The sequence below is a fragment of the Solanum dulcamara genome, chromosome 6 (assembly GCF_947179165.1).
Source record: "Solanum dulcamara chromosome 6, daSolDulc1.2, whole genome shotgun sequence".
NCBI classification, from domain to species: Eukaryota; Viridiplantae; Streptophyta; class Magnoliopsida; order Solanales; family Solanaceae; genus Solanum; species Solanum dulcamara.
This window is the reverse complement of record NC_077242.1, coordinates 27,311,562-27,322,459: the sequence shown is the minus strand read 5'-3', so window position 1 is coordinate 27,322,459 and position 10,898 is coordinate 27,311,562.

Genomic DNA, 10,898 nt, shown 5'->3' with positions numbered 1-10,898 from the left:
GGTTTCCTTATAAATCATGTTCTATGTGTTTTAGAATCATGCCTCAAAGAAAAGCTCCATTAAAAAGTAACGTGAATCAAGATAAGAAGCTACAAGAATATCAAGCCCCGATTTATCCTTTGGCCGAGCAAGTCACTCATGCTGAGTTTAGGGAAACTTTTCAAGAGCTTTCCTAATCCATGATGGGATAAGCTAACCATGAAGTTGTAGATCCCATGAACCCAAATATGGGTATATTCGCGATAATAGTTCAAGACTTCACAAGGATGAATCTTCTAGAATTCCATGGTTTAAATGGGAACGGGGACCCAAAAGAGTTTGTTGAGGGGATCCAAAAGATTATAGACATCATGGGTGTGACTTCGATAGAAAAAGAGGATTTGGCCGCTTATCAATTGAAAGGGGTTGCTCAAGGTTGGTTCACTAAATGAAAAGAAGATAGGTCTATCGATACGGGTCCTTTCGATTAGGATAAGTTCAAGGAAGCTTTTCTAGACCGTTGCTTTACCCTTGAGATGAGGGAACATAAAGTGCATGATTTTATTAATTTGAAACAAGGAAATATGAGTGTGAAGGAATATGCTTTGAAGTTCACTCCATTGTCTAAGTATTCTTTGGCAATAGTAGCTGACTCTAGAGCTGGTATGAATAAGTTTGTTTCTGGTATTTAGAATATGGTGTTCAAAGAGTGTAGAACCTCTATATTTATCAAGGAGGTGGATATCTCGAGGTTGATAACTCTAGATCAACAAATTGAGAAGGATAAGCTTATGAAAAGGGCTAGAGAGACTTAGATGGTAAGGAGATATAGTGGTGATTTCTCTCATCAGAGGTCCAGTATTGGGGGCCATTCTAAGTTTTGATAGAAATTCTCTAGCCCGACTTCATCTAATGCTCTAGTTATGAAGTTCAAACAAAGATAGAGTGTTTAACCCTAAGCCTCAAAGGAGTTCTCCTAGTGGTCAGACTGTCCCTACATGTCAAAAGTGTGGACAGAACCATCGAGGCGATTTCTTAGTTCAGATGCATGATATGGTTGTGGTAAGATGGGTCACAAGGTGTGGGATTTCCCTTCGCCTGCTAGCAAGGGTAAGGATAGTCGTTAGCAAACTCAGTCTACTTCTTCAGGTCGCCCAACTCAGTAGGGTACTTCATCTGGTTCTGGTGGCGGTCAGCGTTATAGAACAGGTTTTGTGCTCTCCAGATTCAACAAGATTAGGAGGATTCCCTGATATGGTTGCTAGTATGTTACAAGTCTTTCAATTTGATGCTTATGCTTTGTTAAATCCTAGAAGTAATGTTTCTTTCATGACTCCATATTTGTCTAGGAAGTTTGATATCAGTCCTGAAACCTTGCAAGAACCTTTCTCAATCTCTACTCCTATTAGTGATTCTATATTAGCTAGATATTGCACAATCTCAATTTTTCAGAAATCACCTTAGCTGATCTAGTAGAATTAGTTATGACTGACTTTGATGTTATTCTTGGTATGGATTGGCTTCATGCTTATTATGTATTTATTGACTGTAAAACCTGAGTGGTTAAGTTTCAATTTCCGAATGAATCAGTCATAAAGTAGAAAGGTAGTAACTCAACGTTTAAAGGTCACTTTATCTCATGTCTTAAATCTAGAAAAATGATTTAAGGTTGCATCCTATCATTTAGTACAGGTTAGGGATATGAATTTCAAAACCCATATTCTTGAGTATGTTCCTGTTGTGAATGATTTTTTGGAACTGTTTCCTAATGATCTTCCTGGAGTTCCTCCATAAAGGAAAATCAACTTTGAAATTGAACTTCTCCTAGAACCCAGCCTATCTCTATTCCTTCTTATATAATGGCTCCGGCAGATATTAAGAAGTTGAAAGATCAGTTAAAGGACCTTCTGGATAAGGGTTTCATTAGACTAAGTATCTCTCCATGGAGTACTCCAGTTCTCTTTGTTCAGAAGAAAGATAGTTCTCTCCGCATTTGCATTAATTATCGATAGTTGAAAAGGTCACAATTAAGAATGACTAACCCATCCTAAGGATTGATAACTTGTTCAATCAGCTTTAAGTTGCTAGATTCTTTTCAAAGATTGATCTTTGATTGGGTTATCATCACCTTAGAGTGAGAAAGTGTGACATTCCAAAGATGGATTTTAGAACCCAGTATGATTACTATAAATTTTTTGTTATGTCTTTTGGACTAGCGAATGCTCTTGCAGCTTTTATAGATTTGATCAATAGGGTGTTCAAGGAATATTTTTATATATTCATCATTGTGCTTATTGATGATATTTTGAGCTATTATCGGAGAGAGAATGAGTATGCCAATCATTTGAGGATTGTCTTGCAAGTTCTCAAGGATGTCAATTGTTTGTTAAGTTTTAAAAGTATGAGTTCTGGTTGAGGTTCTTTGTATTTCTTGGCCATATTGTCTTTGGTGATGGAATTAGATTTGATCCTAATAAGACCGGAGTGGTTAAGAATTGGCCTAGACCTCTTTCTCCCTTAGATATTAGGAGTTTCTTGGGTTTAGTTGGATACTATAGATGGTTTGTGGATTTTTTTTCTTCTATTGCTTTGCTTTTGACTATTTTGACTCAGAAGAAGTGAAATTCCACTAGTCAGAAGCTTGAGAGAAGAGTTTTCAAGAGTTGAAGAATTGACTTACTTCAGCCCCAGTTTTGACATTACCGAACGGATCCGATGGTTTTTTGTATATAATGATGCCTCAAGGATTGGTATTGGTTGTGTTTTAGTGCAAAATAGTAAAGTAATAGCCTATTATTCTAGGCAACTTAAAGTTCAACAAATTAATTACCCGACTCATGATTTAGAGTTGGTGGCAGTGGTATTTGCTTTGAAGATATGGAGACACTATCTTTATGGTGTTCATGTGGATATGTTCACCAATCATAAGAGTTTATAATATGTGTTTAAGCAAAATGATTTTAATATTCGCCAAAGGCGGTGGCTTAAATTGATAAAGGATTACGACATGAGTATTCTTTACCATTCGAGAAAGGAAAATATGGTTTCCAACACTCTTAGTAGATTGTCCATGAATAGTGTTTCTTACATTAAGAATGAGAAAAAAAATTGGTTCATGATGTGCACCGACTATCTAGTTTGGGTGTTCATTTGGTTGATTCTGAGGATGGGGGGTTATTGTGCAAAATGGCTCAGAGTCGTCTCTTGTGTTAGATGTGAAGATGAAACAAGGTAGTGACCCAACTTTATTTAAATTGAAAAGAGTGGTTTTAGAAAATGCTATTGAGGCTTTCTCCCAAGGATAAATAGTGTGCTTTGTTACCAAGGTCGCTTATGTGTTCCAGATATTGATTGTTTGAGCCAACAGATTTTCTCAGAAGCTCACAATTCTTGGTCTTCTATTTACCCAAGATCCACTAAAATGTCATGATTTGAGGGAAGTTTATTTGTGGAATGGTATAAAGAAGGATATTACAGAATTTGTGGCTAAGTATCCAAATTGCCAACAAGTGAAAGTTGAGCATCAGAAACCAGGAGGTTTGGCTCATAATATTAGTATTCCTACTTGGAAGTGGGAAGATTTGAATATGAACTTCATCATGGGTTTACCTTGTACTCATTGTCAAAATGATTTGATTTGGGTTGTTATATATTGGATTACTAAGTCTGCACATTTTCTTCCCATTAACACTCCCTATTCAGCCGAGGATTATGCTAGATTTTACATTCAAGAGTTGGTTAAGTGGCATGGTCTTCCATTATCTATCATTTTGGATAGAGGTACTCAGTTTTGGAGATCATTTCAGAAGGGTCTTGGTACTCAAGTTAAGCATAGTATAACTTTTACCCTCAGACCAATAATCAAGCGGAATGGACTATTAAAACTTTGAAAGATATATTGAGAACTTGTGTGATTGACTTCAAAGTTAATTCAGATGATCATTTTCCTTTGATTGAGTTTGCTTACAACAATAACTCTCACACTAGTAATCAGAAGGCTTCGTTTGAGGCTCTCTATGATAAGAGGTGTAGGTCTCCTATTAATTTGTTTGAAGTTGGCGAGGTCGTTTTGATAGGGACCGAGTCTATTCATAAGGATATGGATAAAGTTCTACTCATTAGAGAGATGTAGAGGACTGCCTAAAGTCGACAAAAGTCATATGCATATGTGAGAAGAAGAGAGATTGAATTTGAAGTCGGTGATTGCGTTTACTTGAAAATATCACCCATGAAGGAAGCGATGCGGTTTGGTAAGAAAGGAAAGTTTAGTCCCTGTTATGTAGGCCCATATCAAATTGTGAGGCATTTCAGTAAGGTGGCTTATGTGTTGAATTTACTTCGATATTGGCATTGGTACATCCTGTGTTTCATGTTTCTTTGTCGAAGAAGTGTATTGGTGATGCTACTTCGATTGTGCCATTAGAGATTGTTGGGTCTAAAGAAATTCTATCTTATGAAAAAGTTTTGATTGAGATTCTTGATCACCAAGTTCAGAAGTTAAGAGATAAAGAAGTTGCTTCCGTGAAAGTTCTTTGGAGGAATCAATTAGTTGAGGGCTCTACTTGGGAGGATGAAGTTGATATGATGTTCAGATATCCTCATCTCTTTCCCTCATTTCAGTTTCATCTTGAGGCATTAGTTCCTCATGTTTACTCTTTTGGATTCATATTTCCATATGCATACATATTCATGAAATCATTTTTTAAAGTCATATTTTATCTTAGGGTTGATTACTCCTTAGTTTTATACATTTTAATGTGTTTTGTAATCATATTGGGTTGTTAGATCTCCTTCCCTAATCTATTCATATTATCTTGCATCTTATTTGAGGACAAACATTATCAATAGGGAGATATTGTAACACCTCAAAAGTTGAAAAGATGAGACGGAAAAGAAAAGTTGCAGAAAATTGCTAGTATAAGTTTTAGACGGACCCATCTACAGACCATACAAGTTCCTATGGTTCATAGAATAGAATCGTAGGAAGGGTTCTGAAAAATTAGGAATGTTAAGTCTCTGAATAGGCACTTATGGACCGACCTATAGACTATATGAGGACATACGACCCATAGGAGAGGTCACAGGGTGAGATTTAGAGACACTGTTCTGAGGTTGTACATGGGAGCGGTCCTAAAGACAGTAGGAAGAGTTACAGGTTATAAGAGGTCCCACACATAGAGATCCAGAGAGTTGATTTTTTAGGCTCAGTAGGACGAAGGGACCTATGTTCCGTAGGAGAGTCTATGGCCCGTAGGGGGTGACCATAGACCAAACTTTAGAAACATAGAATTTTTGTCCTGATTTCCACGAAGGCCATGCACGACCCATAGAAGGACCTACGACTTGTAGGTAAGGTCCGTAGGTCACCTCCGATAGTTAATTCTCAAAGTTATTTCAGTCAATTTCTATTCTTTTAATCCCTAAGATATGTCATTTTAAGCCTATTCCTAAGACCTATAACTATTTTTACCCTTTAAATTTCCTCCATTCCCTCTCATTCACTCAAAACTCCTAAGGCTATAAAGAAATTCTCTGTCGGGATCTTCTTCTTCAAGCAAGCTTGGATTTCAAGGTATGTGGGAATTTCTTCCATGGATCTCTTTCCATTGGAGTACCAAATAATTTTCAAATTCTCTTTATGATTTTTATAAAAATCTAGGGTTTTGATGAGTATGCATTGGGTTTAATCAGTTATGATTTTTGCATTTCTATTGATCTTATTATGCATGATTTTATCTCAGTTACATATTTTCAAGGAATTTTACATGAACCCATGCAGGATTCCCATTTTATGATTGTGAACTATGTTTGAGAATTATGCATGCATCATGAATTGAAGAAACTATGATTTTAAGGATACTTTCAGATAAAGTATACAAGATTGATTCAAAGTGATTTATTCTTATCATGAAGGATTTCCATGATTTTTTTGAAAAAGCTTATCATGATCGTATGCTTTAGATAAGTGTCTGTTATGAATATGTTACGATATCATGATATGTTGAGTGGAACTATTCTATGATTTTAAGTATGTTATGATGAACTTGGTATTACTAGACTTTTATCTTTTTTCAAAGCTTATGATATGTTGTGTATGATATTTCGTTGAGAGTTTACTTAGCACCAAGAGGACTTTAGGATGACGGATTACCCGTTACTAGAGGCAGATTTCTTTAGGATCAATCCTCTAGTCCCATAACTATGTGTCATCGTAGGATGCACCATTACACAAATTATCTTAAGCTTGTGGATCCACATATACCTCATTTCATGGTCCTTATCTGACCATTAGGATAACCTCTTTTTGATGTGGGAAAGATACTGGACTCCATATTATAGCTCACATGGTTTATGTCGATTAAACTTATCTCTCATAATGACTTATACTTCTCACTTATGTTATGTCAAGCTTATGATTTTCGTATGAATATTGCATTGATCATTTTTTATGTCTCTAATGATACTTTAAAGGATTATGCCATGCTTTATCTTGGTCATTGCATTATTATATTTTATGTCATGCATTGCACATTCTCCATATTCAGTATTTTTCATAGTACTAAAAGCATTTATTTTTCTTATAGTGCTTTATAATATAGGTCAGAATGCTCCATCTCACACCCGCGATTAGTATTGGATCTTACCATTGTTAAATTTTCTTTGTGAGTCCACATAGTTCGAGGGCATGGCCATATTATGATTTATTTTATGTTTTTTAGACTTCTTTTAATTTTCAAATTATTTCGAGAGCTAGGACTTGTCCTATGCCACACCTATGATAGTAGATGCTTGTTTTAAAACTTAGTATGTTTTCTACACTTTCAGTTGTTATACTCAGATTCTCCTTATGTTCAGATTACTATTTTGAGATTTTACTTCCGCTTACTTTTCTTTCAGTTATATTACTGTGATAATGGCATACTTATGGCAAGTGGCTCGTATAAGGTCTCTTGGGATCTTACTCACCATGTCACGTCAGGGGGTCGCTTGATTCATGACAGTATTCATCCAGTTACATAAAACAATAGTATATGTTATCACAATGTTTGATGTCGTAGCCTTTGGTCTCCTTGGAATAGTGTAGCACTAAGCTCTGTCATAATTACAGGCAATCACTCTACCTGGTTGCACTGCTCCTCTCCCTATATTATCATTTCCTCGGACTCCACTTCCTCCCTGATCACCTCATCTCCTACCCTTTGGATGCTCTCTAGCATTACTACCTCCCTCCACTGGTACCACTAATCTAGTCTACTACTGAACCTGTCTAACTGTCTGTCTATAAAGGCATTCCTTATTGAAGTGTCCATGCTCCCCACAATTAAAGAATTTTTTGTTAATTGAGAGCTTGTCGGCAGATACATAAGAAGCCCCTTGGCTACTCTAAGTCAGACACTGTTATGGAACCCTTAAATAACCTACAATAGAAATGGGCATACCTGACTAAATTGGATGAGCGGAATACACATGCTGACTAGAACCTTTGGAGTAGGAACCACTGTAATTTCCCATATTCTGGGCCTCTTAGCGAATGTATTGCTTTCCCAACCTATCGAACTCCCTCAATTCTCTTAACATGATCTGATACCTCATTGAAACTTTACCTGTAGAGGTCAAGTGTACAAAAAATACCTGCAACTCAGAACTCAAACCTTTGACAAACAAGTGAATCCTCTCTTCTTCAGTGTTCACAAGTTGCATAATATAACAGGACAAAGCATGGGACTTAGCCTCATAAGAAGATATGGTCATGTTGCCCTACTCAAGGGAAATAAACTCTTCTTTCTTTTGTTCTTCCAAAGTATGAGGCACGTACTTTTCCAAGAAAAATCATAGAACTGAGTCTAAGTCAACGGCGGCATAATTGATGATCGACATTCCAAAAAATCTCTCCATCAGTGTTTTGTTTCACCCTAAAGCTGGAAGTTCACAAACTTAGCCTTGTGCTATTGTATAATGCCCAGCTTGTGCAGTGTTTCATAATAATTTGAGATGAACTCAAAGGCATTCTCACTCACAAAATTGTGAAATATTAGAGGCTTCAACTTAAGGAACTTAGTGACCATCTCATGCACCATTCTAGTCATCACAAAGCCCATCAGTGGTAGAAGAATGCATATGTTCCCAACACTTCATCCAACTTAGGAACTGAAGTAGCAACAAGATGAGTAACTGGAGCCTAAGTAGATTGCACAGTAGGAGTATCTCCTGTACCTTCCAGCTTACTCAAAAATTCCAATACCTACTTAACTACTTTAGAAGACTGGGGGAAAGACCTATACCCCCAGTTTGTGCTGCTACTTCTACTCATCACTCTCTTCAATCTCTATCTTAACCTCTTACTTAAATAGGTTTTGGAGTGGGGGAGTGGTCGCTTTCCTTGGTGTATTCCCTAGTTGAGCTCCACCCCTGAAGGGTATGGCTCTTCTTCTCCCCCTTCCCCTACATTTTTCTCTACATCGGCCTCTATCGCGTGTTGCTGGCTCTGCCGCTGGAGCTACTGTCCTTACACTATTTCTCCTTATCTCAATCATCTGCGGATAGAAGAGTAAAAGAGGTTAGATACAAATTTGGATCATCATGTACCAATTGAAATCAAGTTATAGTACAAAAGAAAAAAGAAGAGAATTTTCCTAAAGTCATGTAGCCTCCTAAAGAAAAGTACAGACGTCTATGTACCATTTTGCAAGACTCTACTAGACTCATTTTGGTACAATAAGATCAACAAATTTAGGGCTCTAATACCAATTATGTCACGACCCTGACCCTCCGTGAATCATACACGTACTAACTCTTTGATGGGAGAACCAATAACTAACCCAACATAACCCATTTATAGAAGTGAGTAAAATAGTTTAAAACAATAAAAGTTTGAATTCCCATAAATTCAATTGTTATCAAAAATCATTTGCAGAAGTAAACCCCTTAGAATCTAAAGATCTTAGTACCAAAACTCTAACAATATCTAGAAATAAAAGGGATGCAACCCAGTACAAGGAAATGACACACTAAAGTCTATGAAATATCTGAGTTCGAAAAGATAAACCAAGAAATAGGGAAGAATCCATAGCAGCTGAAAGAACTAGCTCACCCTTGGATTCATAAGTCAAGTATCTCTCAAGTGAGCTCTCTCAATAACCACCTAAATATGCTCTCTAATCAACAAAGAAAAGATCAAGTGAAGTATGAGTATACAACCATAATGTACTGGTAGGATCACATGGCAAGCTCCAAGAATTTAAACAAGGAACTAAAACATAGTAAAACATGTCAACACTTACATACATATTACTCTCACAACATAGCCCAGATTTCAATCACAATATCATGAACAATCAATGAATGAAACATGTCCCACATGATCACACAAAGCATATACCCAGTTATCTCATGAAACCCACACACAAACCGTTAGTCGCAATACCCAAGTCAATCATTAATGAATCATATTAGTCATGGTACTTGAGCCAACCGCATAAATATCTTGTATCAGCGTGGTACTCGAGCCAACTATATATATAAATACATATATATATATATATATATATATATATATGTATATGTATATGTATATGTATATGTATATGTATATGTATATGTATATGTATATGTATATGTATATGTATGTATGTACTATGTGTGGTACTCGAGCCAACCATCAATCACAAATAGCATGCACAATCACAATCACAACCAACAATCACATTTGAAGTCACAAGTAAATAAATAGGTTCATTGCATGAGATTATCAACATGGTGTCATTTCACATTAACCTTTTAGTTTCCTTTACATGCATTGCACAAGTAATACTACAAAGTAGTAGACATGCATACATACATAATTTGGAAACCAACAAATCATCACCTACCTCAAATCAAGACTTTTAAAACTCTTAAAGAACCCAGCGTTTTTCCTTTTTGAAGTGTCTTAGCTTGTTCTTGGTCTAAAAATATAAGTAAATACACACAGTCAATGCTAATGGCCTAAGTAAACCCATATTATACTCAAATCCTAACCCCAGGCCAATTCATGATCATTCCACCTAAACTAGGATGATGGATTACCCGTTACTAGAGGCTGATTTCTTTAGGATCAATCCTCTAGTCCCATAACTATGTGTCATCATAGGATGCACCATTACACAAATCATCTTAAGCTTGTGGATCCACATATACCTCATTTTATGGTCCTTATCTAACGGATTTCTTTAGGATCAATCCTCAAGTCCCATAACTATGTGTCATCGTAGGATGCACCATTACACAAATCATCTTAAGCTTGTGGATCCACAAGTAAATAAATAGGTTCATTGCATGAGATTATCAATATGGTGTCATTTCACATTAACCTTTTAGTTTCCTTTACATGCATTGCACAAGTAATACTACAAAGTAGTAGACATGCATATATACATAATTTGGAAACCAACAAATCATCACCTACCTCAAATCAAGACTTTTAAAACTCTTAAAGAACCCAGCATGTTTCCTTTTTGAAGTGTCTTCGCTTGTTCTTGGTCTAAAAATATAAGTAAATACACACGGTCAATGCTAATGGCCTAAGTAAACCCATATTATACTCAAATCCTAACCCCAGGCCAATTCATGATCATTCCACCTAAACTAGGGCTTTTTCCACCATCAATTTCAAGTTAAAAGCCTCCCCCAAAGTTACCTTCATGGATTTTAAGGCTTAAGAATTGAATTTACAAGTAGGAAAGTAATTAACTTACCTTTATTGATGAACACAATGAAAAACTGATGGTTTTCTCCCTAAGTCGCACTTACAATTCCTTAAAATGAGATAGCTAAATAATAATTGATTTTGGAACTTTTTTGCACTAAAACCCGGCTTACCCCACTATAACGGCTCAACCCTGCTATAGCGGTAAACCCTACTATAACACCCTAATTTCCTG